At 39.9% G+C, this 10367-nt stretch overlaps 1 protein-coding gene, 1 long non-coding RNA gene and 1 pseudogene across 6 annotated transcripts in view; 2 read left to right on the top strand and 1 right to left on the bottom strand.

Annotated features, from left to right (window-relative positions):
• The window catches only part of LOC112473674, a 103664-nt gene extending 95499 nt beyond the window's left edge, over positions 1-8165 (top strand). Inside the window, exon 3 of the long non-coding RNA XR_003044125.1 lies at positions 7823-8165. This is a non-coding gene — a long non-coding RNA (uncharacterized LOC112473674). The remainder of the gene's footprint in view (positions 1-7822) is intronic.
• TSHR (thyroid stimulating hormone receptor) overlaps positions 1-10367 on the bottom strand; it is a 101184-nt gene that overhangs the window by 88046 nt on the left and 2771 nt on the right. The window lies entirely within an intron of this gene.
• LOC112473804 lies at positions 3255-3370 on the top strand (annotated as a pseudogene).

The raw sequence follows: 10367 nt of genomic DNA, 5'->3' as shown, positions 1-10367 counted from the left end.
AAACCAAAAAGCAACGAATGAACAGGACAAACAAACAGAGACTCATGGACATGGACTATAGACTAGTATTTACCAGAGGATAAGGGTGGGGGAGGGAGAGATAGACAGGGTAAAGGGGTCAAATATGTGGTGACAGAAAGAAATCTAACTATGGGAGGTAAACACACAGTGTAAATATATATATGCCTTACTGTTAAAGTGTACAGCTAAAACTTATTGGATTTCGTTAACCAATGTCACCATAAAACAATAAATTAGAAAAAATATAAAATAAAGGAGAAATAAAATAAGATATAGAAGCCAATTTTATGATAAGAAACACCATTACAAATAGGATACTGTTTGAGTTCTGCAGCTTCCCTATAACGGAGAAAAGCCCTTTGAGTAAGTATTAGCAATTAAAAGGGCAAAAGAGTTATGAATAATGGCTCATGCACTGATATTAAGTCACTTCTTTCTGGAAGTTGACGAAGATTGCTCTGGGACCAGCAGGGGTAAGCACATGGTATTCTCTGGCCAACTGGCTAGAAACATTCTCCTTCACTAGTCGGGAACTCTTAAGACCTTTTGACATGGGAAAGTAGTTTCATGGCTCTAAGCCTCTGAGAATAAGTATGGCCATTTTCGGTGTCCAGATTATTATACCTAAGGTGTAAGGCATTTAGACACTGAGTGGGGCCACACTCTGCACCAGTGTGTTAGAAAGGAAGCTGCCTGAAAAGTCCTGAAAGTCCATCAAGCTTGGCCTGTTTCCATCTGTTTTCCCATTGGGCCACTTGTCCAATGGCCACACTTTCTACTTTCTTTCTGTCACCGCATATTTGACCCCTTTACCCCGTACAATGTGGATGAAACGTGAAAACAGTATGCTAAGTAAAAGAGGCCAGGCACAAAGGTCACATGTTACATGATTCCATTTATATAAAATGTCCAGAATAGGTAAATCCATAGACACAGAAAGCAGATTAGCGGTTGCCTGGGAGAGAGGGAGTGGGGAGTTACTGGTTAAGGAGTATAGGATCTCACCTTCCATCCTGGAGCTTTTCTGTTAATATCTGGGAACTCTTTCAACATCCATGCCCAAGAAACCTGGAAGGTTGATGGGATTAACACCCTGCCCTATAGGGTATAAGAGCTAATGGATAAAATTTTCCTTCCCTCCTTCCTAGAGCAAGGGTCCTGAGATGTATATCATCTGAATTCACAGGAGGTCCCATGGGATCACCAACCATTTGCTTTTAACAGCAGCTAACTCTCCCCACTCTCTGCTTCACTCCCCCATCCCACCATTGTGCTCCCTGGAACCTTACCCCCCAATAAGAATCCTCACGCAGGCTCTGCTTTCTGGAGAATCCAGGCTAAGACATCACCAACTCTCCCTTTCACTGAGACTCCTCACAGTCTGTTAGGAAATCCTGTTGGTTTTTCCTTCAACATAAATCCAGGATTCAATCTTTCTTACTACCTTCCCTGTTATTCAACTGGTCCAAGCCATTGCCATCTCTCACCTGATTAATAAACACAGCCAGGGTGGTCCTACTAAAATGTAAGTCAGTTCATGCAGTTATTTTTGTTTCCAAATCCTTAATAGATTCTTATCTCATTTAGAACATGTATATATAATACCTTATAACGATCTACAAAGTACAATAGGATCTGTCCTATAACTGCTTTGATCTCATTTCCTATAGACCTCCCTGCTTTAGCCACACTTCTTGTTACACCTTAAACATACTATGCATTTTCTCCCATGTATTCCCAACTCTGGGTCTTTGCATGTATTCAGAATTTTCTTCCCCCAGATGGATATTCAAATGCCTCTTTCTTAGCGAGGTCTTCTCTGACCATTTAAAATGCAACTTCCAGCATTCCTTCCTCCTCTCCCTTCCTTAATTTTTCTCCATTATACTTATCACCATCTGCCATTCTATGTGTTTCACTTATTTATATTTTTGGCCATTTCCTCCTGCTAGAATGTAAGATCAATGAGATCATCTATTATATATCTCCAATGATTAGAAGAGTACTTGTGCATAATAGGTGATCAATAAATATTTATTGAAAAAAGAAAGGTAGAAAGAAAGAAAAACTAACTACGATAAAAGTCCACCTCTCTAGAGATAAGGTTTTTGGTCATTTCAAATCTTTAGACCATGGCCATGTCCCAGAAATAACTGAAAAGGGTGTGGAGAAGGAAAAAGAGCAATCAGGAAGCCCACAGAAGACTTTGTCATAGGAGAGCCCCTCATTTATGCCCTATAATAAATAGGTCCTATTTACTGTCATGTACAGATCCTTTCCCCAAAGTTAACCTTCTAGTTTCCCAGCTCACAAAAGATTGAAATAACAAAATATGAAGCAACGGTAGCTGGCAATAGGAAGAGACAATTTCAACCCCCTCTCTGGAGCTGAGTAATTACGATAAAACTCGGGTGTGGATAAGATTAAGCTAATGACTACAAGATGTGAGCCAAAGGCTTCATGTATCACATAAATACAGAGATCGTGTTTTTTGAAAGAAAAATTGGGACACAGGGAGCTCTTTCCAGGTGCAGGAGGGGTGTGAGAAGTTTAGTTAAGATGATGATGAAATATTTGAGTTTCTAGAATATTCTGATGGTAAAATGTTTTAAATAGGGCTGCATGTAAGAGAACTACATTCATAAGATGGTTTAAAATTTACAAATGCCTGCTTTGTAATTTTAAGAAAAGAATTTGTTTTGAAAATTTCTGGGACGCTAAATAAAAGTTCTTAAGGAATCATATAGGAATGAAGCAAAGTAGGTAGAGTGAGATATCTAAATGGAACCCTTTAAAATCCAGTTTGTAACTTTGAATAAACAGAACCATTTTGCCCATACTTAAAATTTCCTCCAACTATTTTTCAGTTGCAGTAATGAAAAGCAAAGAGTAATTAAAAATATAATCCAGCTTCAGTGAAAATTCAAACAGGGTCCGGATGAAGGTTTTAATGTCCAATATGAGGCATTAGACACTTGTAAGATCCGTTTTTAAAATATTGACTTGAAGAATAGCCACATTTAGTGAACCTCTACCTGAAGAGCTTGCTCAAGAGCTAAGTGTGAGGCATGAAAAAGTAATCCTGATAATGTATATCACAGTCAAAGGTCAGGACATTTTTGTTTATTTTAAAAATACACTTTAGGGACATGGTTCCATAGTGTAGCGGTTAGCACGTCTGCTTTACACTCAGAAGATCCTGGGTTCACGCCCCAGTGGAGCCACGATTCATGGTCTACGGCCATGCCACCCTGAACAAGCCCGATATCTGATCTCGGAAGCTAAGTAGGGTCGGGCCTGGTTAGTACTTGGATGGGAGACCAGCTAGGAAGACCAGGTGCTGCAGGCATAAATAATAGTAAATTAAAAAAAATAAAAAAAATAAAATACACTTTAATGTTCTTTGTAATAACATAAAAAGATTGAATCATACTTAATACCAAATATATACGTGTCATACGAAAAAGCCAAATTATTCTGAAACAATTTCTTAACTTTCTGGGGGGTGCAGGGGTCAAGGACATCTTTGAAAATCTGAGGAAAGTCATAGATTCTCTCAGCAGTGCACTGATATACTTGTATACAAATTTTCATTTCATCACAAACTCCCAGGAGGACAATCATGGACCCCTATGAAGCCCATGAACCTCTGGTTAATAAATCTCAATCTGAAGGGTAATAAACAAACTTGTACGACAAGGAAATATTGAAATAATTGTATGGTTAGATCAATTCAAGTTAATAATTTCTCAGCTCTGTGAGGTGAACCTGATTTCAATTAATGATAAATCCAGATAAAATTTGCTCATTTAACACTATGTTTTAAGGATTCTGATTAGTTTTCTATGTCTACTACTTTATGAGAGCTGATAAAAGAAAACAGACTCCAAGATAGCTAGTGTTTGTTCACACAGGTGAAATAACTAGGCATTCTGGACCAAAGGATCTGGACCAACAGGACAGGATGAGCATGGCCTCTATAGAGCTGGTCTGACTGTTGAGGATCGGGGCTTACGCACACATAGCACTGCCTTCTTCACTGGCCTCCTCCAGTGCCTGCCATTGTATGCATCAAGTCACTTACTTGAGTCAAGTTACTGGGATATTTAAATACAGAATTGTATTATTCTGAAGGCACAAAGAAATATTCTTGGAAGGTATATATGAGGCCACGTGAAAAACAGTTAAATGATGGAATAGAATTCAAATTATCTGTAAGTTTTTGAAAGTTAAATTAACAACAACAACAACAACGATGGAGACTTCAAAGGAATGTCCTGTTTGCTCTGGATGGCAACTGGGTGTCCCAGATATCCTGGGTGCCCTCTCCTGCTTCCTCTTGCTTAGGAGTGCTACATTTGGAAAGTTTAGGAATCTCTGATGGAGTTAATTTCTTGGAGGTGGCTGTTCAAAGGAGCGTCTTTAACATGGTTTTAGCAATGTGAACATAGGGTCAAACAGGTGGAGACAGATGTGGAATCCCATCAGATGTCATTTCAGAATCTAGAAAACCAGTATCCCAGATAACCAAGAAAAATATAAAACAAAGGTAGAATTTCATCTACCTTAACAGAGCAATAAAACTTAAGGACTTTAAAAAAGAATTACAAAAGGGTATGAGGAACCCGAAAGAATGTCATTAAAGTGCCTCTGGAGACATTCATTCATACATTCATTTATTAAACAAATATTTTTTTTGACTACTGATTATATGCCAGGCTGTTTCTGGATACACGGATGCATAATTGAGTAAAACAGATGACAACAAAAACAACCTTGCCCTCATGGAGATTATATTCTAATGGAGAAAGACAGAAATAAGAAATACAAAAACAAGCAAATTACATAGTATGTTAGAAGGTAACACATGCTATAGATTAGTTAAAAAAAAAACAAACAAACAGGAATGTTAAATTCTAAAATTTAGGAAAGCCGGATTGAGAAGGTAACATTTGAACAACAACGTGAAGGAAGTGAGAGGATTAACCACGGGAATTTCTGGGAAAATAATGTTCGAGACATAGGGAATGTGTAAAGCCTGACAAGTGTGAGGGACAGCAAGGAGGCCAGTGGAATAAAAGCTGAATTATGAGTGAAAGTAATAAGTAGAATTGGAAAAATAAAGAAGGTCCAAATCATGTAGGGCCTTTGGGGCCACTAGAAGGACTTTGAGCTTTTATCTTGAGATAACTCGGAAGCTTCTTGAAGGTTCTGAGTAGAGGAGGGGCATGGCCTGGCCTACATTTAAAAAGATCTCTTTGGCTGCTGTGTGAAGAATAGACTGTGATGGGCAAGCAAGGGTGGAGGTAGGAGACCGTTAGGATGCTCCTGCAGTAAGCTAGGAGGGAAGACACCAAGTATCTTAAGAGAGCCAAAGAAATGCAAAATTCAACTGAAGCAGTGAAGGATGTTCTCTACCACCTCCGTGGGGATTGCAGATTTTGAGGTGGTCCTGAGAGACCAACCCCTTTTTAAGTTATTGACTCCTAGTTATAGCGACAATAAACAAGGCTCAGACTGTCCCAGCATACCCCACAGGCCACTGGTCTTTATGGTCTATTAGTAAGATCTATTAGTAATCTATCCTTCAGATTGGGACACACCTGTGAGAGTAAAAGGAATGCTATTAATTAGACCTGGATGACAGGTGTAAAAGGAGGTTCCATTTAAATAGGGCAGCCCTAACTATTAGGAACCTGGGAAGCCAGTGGATGGTTTCATAAAGAACCAGAGTTTAATGGGGGGGAAGACTAACTCGCTTAATGATTAAAAATGTCTTCTAGCTTGGGAAAAAATTAGAATTAAGAACAGAAATGAGACTCTAAATAAGACCCACAGTATTAATATTTTTGTGTTGAGTTTAAGAATAATTAATATATATCTGGTAGTTTTAGTATTTGTATTATTTACACTGGCCTATTGAACTATCTAATAGATTGGCCATGCAATTCCAATTTAAAATGTATAATTGAGTAATTTATTTCGACTTGTGATTTAAGTTGGAAAGAAAATTATTTTGTACTAAATTTACTTGAAGAGTGCTAACCATTCTAAGCATTTTATATGTATTGAAGGGAACAAGAAATCATGCTTTAGTGGAAATTCGTGCATTGCCTAATTCTTCCAAGATTCTGAGTCTGATTCTATGAGAGCTATTTACGACTCTGTAGATTGTATATAACTGAAAGCACTGTAAAATCATTTTTGTCTACCAACATGCTATTCTGTCCTGTTAGAGCTTCAACTGACTGACACCGCCCCCTGCATGAAAGAAGTCAGTTTTGCCTCCATTAGCATATTTACTTCAATATTCCTGATCTTTAAGTATGTCAATTTGTGGATTCTCCCGTGAACTGATTGCTGCATCTTACCAGTTTCTTCACTGCAGTGGGTTGACCAGTGTCCCCATCTAGTCCTGATGATCTCACCCCAGAGTGAGTGTTCTTAATCATTCTACTCTTCTGCCCCTGTAAATAGCACTGGGGTGTCTAAAAATTTAGGATTCTCGGTACGTATAAAGTTTAATTAAACAGATTTCCTAGAATTTTCTAAGCATTCAGAAAGTTTTGTCAAATATTCAAGTGCTTTAAAAGAAAATATATTAAATTTGTATTCAAACTATTTATTATGCTAAATTTTAAAAACATATTATTAAGTTATAAAATCTTCCTTAAAGTAGCTGTTACAATTAGATTAACAAATAAAATAATAAATATATGGAAAACTCAAAAAGAACTAGGTTGTATATTTATGACTTTAATGAATCAAATATTTTAAAAGTCAGTTACCCCCAATAAGTCCTTTTTGTGCACAAAAGCTGCCTCCACAGACATTAGAATTCACCATGACCTGTATGTGTGTTGTGAAGAAAGTTATAACATACTGTGTTGCTCATCAATATCTTTGTCGCAAGTGAATAAATCACACCCCTTCATTATTCTTGGAATTCTTCAAAGCTCTTCAAATGAGCAGTTCCATTTCCTGGAACACCCCTTCCCCATGCCTTCCCCCAACCCCACCTCCCTACCCCCTAACCCCTGCAGCTCCTTATACCCAGCTCCTACTTGTTCAGGATGTAGCTCAAGCCTTCCCTGAACCCCAGTTTAAGTCAGTCTCCCCATCCCCACCAAGTATAGTCTCAACACACAATTATAATGATATGTTTATGTGATTATTTGATTAATATTCAGCCTCCACACTAGACTGTAAGTAAGATCCCTGAGGGCAGGGACATGTTGGTGTCGTCCCTCACCAAATCCAGAGCTTAGCATAGTGCCTGGAATACAGCCGGTGCTTAATTAATATTTGCAGAATGAAGAAAGTGGTAAGTAATGTTGAGGGTACATGGCCCCTCTTTGGGAGAAATTCTCCACTGTGTGTAGTATTAGAAGGACCCAGTTCTGCATCTTCCATTACAGACACCAGAAGTGGGAGAGGGGGATCTCCTTCTTCTCGCTACTCCTAGTAGCTAGGACACAGCAGGAAATCTATGCCAGATAATCAGATGCTCCCGTATAGGATATTACTCTCTGGCTGGTGATTCAAAGAAGCAGGGACAGTAGAGAAATTACTGATGGCAGCACATAGACAGTTCAGCAGTGTTGGAACCGGGAGCCCAGCACCACAGGTGTCCAGTGGCTGTGGCTGAGGTGTTGTCCATGAAGTTGTTCCAACCAGATGGTTGGCTAAGGCTCCAACTTCTTGCCTGGCCTGGGCTCTGGCTTCTTCTCAAAGCTTAGTTACAATGAGTCTGTAAATTACATGTTTTTCTTTTGAAGTATTTCTTTCCTTTTTAAACTAGACAGAGTGGGTTTTCTACTACCATCAAAAACCTTGACTGATACAGAGAGAAGAGAGGAGAGGAGAGGAGAGAATAAAACAGAAGTCGCAGAGCCTGGAAGCATGACGTGAAGCCACCTCTATAAGACAAGGTATGGGCTGCGATGGGGGAGCGTGTGGATGCGAAAGCAGAAGGCTTCTCTCTAGGTTGAAAACCAAATGTTATTCAGGTTATGACCACTGACTGTGACTAAAATGATTGTGGAATGTGTATCAGGTGTGATTTGGAGACACACGTGATTGTTTTAGGTGGAATGCCCGCATGGCCTTAAATAACGTTGAAACACATAGTGAGAAAATGATTCCCTCTCCCATTATTTTTCAATCCTTCTGATATCACCGAGGACACCGTGTCAGATTGGTATAGATTTCTAATATTTCTTGAACACTTATTACTCTTTCCTTTTTAATGGAGAAGGCAGCCTTAGGCTCAGAGCATTCACAGACAATAGTCGTGAGCTAGAATATAACTACATTTGTATTTTCATCGTATTTCATTTTCTGGTTACCCGCTTTTTATAGCAAGTTGTGCTAATTTTCCATTTATAGTTGTGATACAACTTTCAAGTAAATTTCTTTCAGTTAAAGAAGTTAGCTAACTTAAAGATACTGAACAAATACTAGCAGAGGTAGAACGCAGATCAGGCAAAAATCTGGAAGATGGTGAGCGATTGTCTTCATCTAAGAAAACACTAGGATAGTCCATCGATTAGAGCCACAGATGCAGAATGCAAATGACTAAAAACCTAAGCAAAAATCAGAACCTAAAAACAACAGCCGCAATAATTCCTTAGGAAACATTTCTGAAGGCACGCAAGTGTGTGATGGACAAACCATTAGTTACTTCACTGAAGCCCTAGACCATAGACAGCAAGGGATGGAGGAGGTAGAGGTGGTGATATAGGTTGTTCCCATCATGAAACTAAAAGCAGGTAGGTGGAAAGGCCAAGGCAAGGTGAGGCAGCGCCTTCTCCAGGAGTCTGCACAGATCCAGAATGGCTGCCAAAGCCTATCCATCTCCCCATTCAGAGAAGAGATGGTCTAATCGTGCAGAGAGGTGGCAAAGGCATGCTCTGGATAAGAGTGATGGGTCAACCTCGCTATCCTTGGTTTTGAGGTAATAGGATCTATAATTAAAATTTTTAATTTTATTCTGCTTGCTTCATTTAAGTTGCTTTAAGTCAGCAAATCTCAACTGAGAGGAGCAATTTTTTTTTTCAAACTACCTGTATATCAGACTGTGCCATGGGGGAGGGGGAAGAGGGTGGGTCAGGATACCAGCTCTCCCTCACCTACCACCTAGTTAGAGCCTCAGTGGGCTATCATGCTCCACTGAAGGGGGTAAGTGGAGACAAAGATTCTGTGACAGCCACAACAGTATAACCCTCTCCCACCCATCCACCAGACCACCTGGCAGGAGTATGGATAGTGCAAAAAGAGGTGATCTATTTACCTTTCAGCACCATAATGTATGGATAGGCTTAGGAAAAATTGCTCTCAGCTCCATAATAATTTATGAACCGGCGAGGCAGTGGTTACACAGCATCTAGCTTCAGAAAAGCACCCAGACCACCCAGACCAAGATCTTAATGACAAAGATCTGGTTTGTTCCAGCAGGGAACACCTTCTATAACAGGTGTGGTCTTCCCTTTCCTCCTTCCCTCCTTCATTCTGCCCTTCTCCCCACCCCCCAACCCCACAGCCTTTTATTTCCCGAGTCCTTGCATATTTCTCAGGCCAACAGGGCCCAGGGTTGTCTGTGGCTTACTGGACACCATTAGTTTTTAAAGTTCTTACTCCAAAGCCTCAAGACAAAACCAGGGAAAAGCTGACCGGGTGAGACCCACTTTCACCTAAGAGCAGTGGTTTAAGGATACAGCTCTGTGGCATGTCAAATCCTGGCACCACCACTTACCCGCTGTGTGCCTTTAGGCGAACTGCTCGTTTTCGTCTGCCTCAGTTTCCTCGTTTACAAAATGAAAAGAATAAAATCGTCTGTCTACTCAACTAGGTTTTCTGAGGATTCAGTGGGTTGAGTTCATGCAAAGTGCTGAGAATAGCCCAATATAATTGTCAGCTTTCCATATTTGACTCCTCTCATAAAGTTTCCTTTGACAAGAGTTCTAATACTCCGCCACCCCAAGTTTTGAAATTCATTTTGCTACTGTTGTAGAGGGCTGTGGTCATTGTGTAAATTAGCCTGACGTTTTACCCATACTTTTCCATTTTTTCTTCCCTATCTCAGAATAACTTCGTTCTTCAGAATAGCTCCCCCCGCCATTGTTTCCAAGGTCAGATTGTCCTTGTCTTTATCCAGTTCTTAGTCTTTGTGACTCAGTGGATCTGCTCAGGCCAGTCTCATTAGCATCACAGACATCAGAAGGCACCTAATCTAACCCAGAAGAAAACTCCGGTCCTCCGGGAATCGATGATCTCACCTAACTGCACAGCAGTGAGAGGAAAGGAGAGAACTCAGGCTTCCTGAGTCCGGCTCCTTCGCTCTTTCC

Source organism: Pteropus alecto, unplaced genomic scaffold, assembly GCF_000325575.1.
Source record: "Pteropus alecto unplaced genomic scaffold, ASM32557v1 scaffold8, whole genome shotgun sequence".
NCBI classification, from domain to species: domain Eukaryota; kingdom Metazoa; phylum Chordata; class Mammalia; order Chiroptera; family Pteropodidae; genus Pteropus; species Pteropus alecto.
The sequence above is the reverse complement of the archived record's forward strand: the minus strand, read 5'-3'. Positions and strand labels throughout refer to the sequence as shown.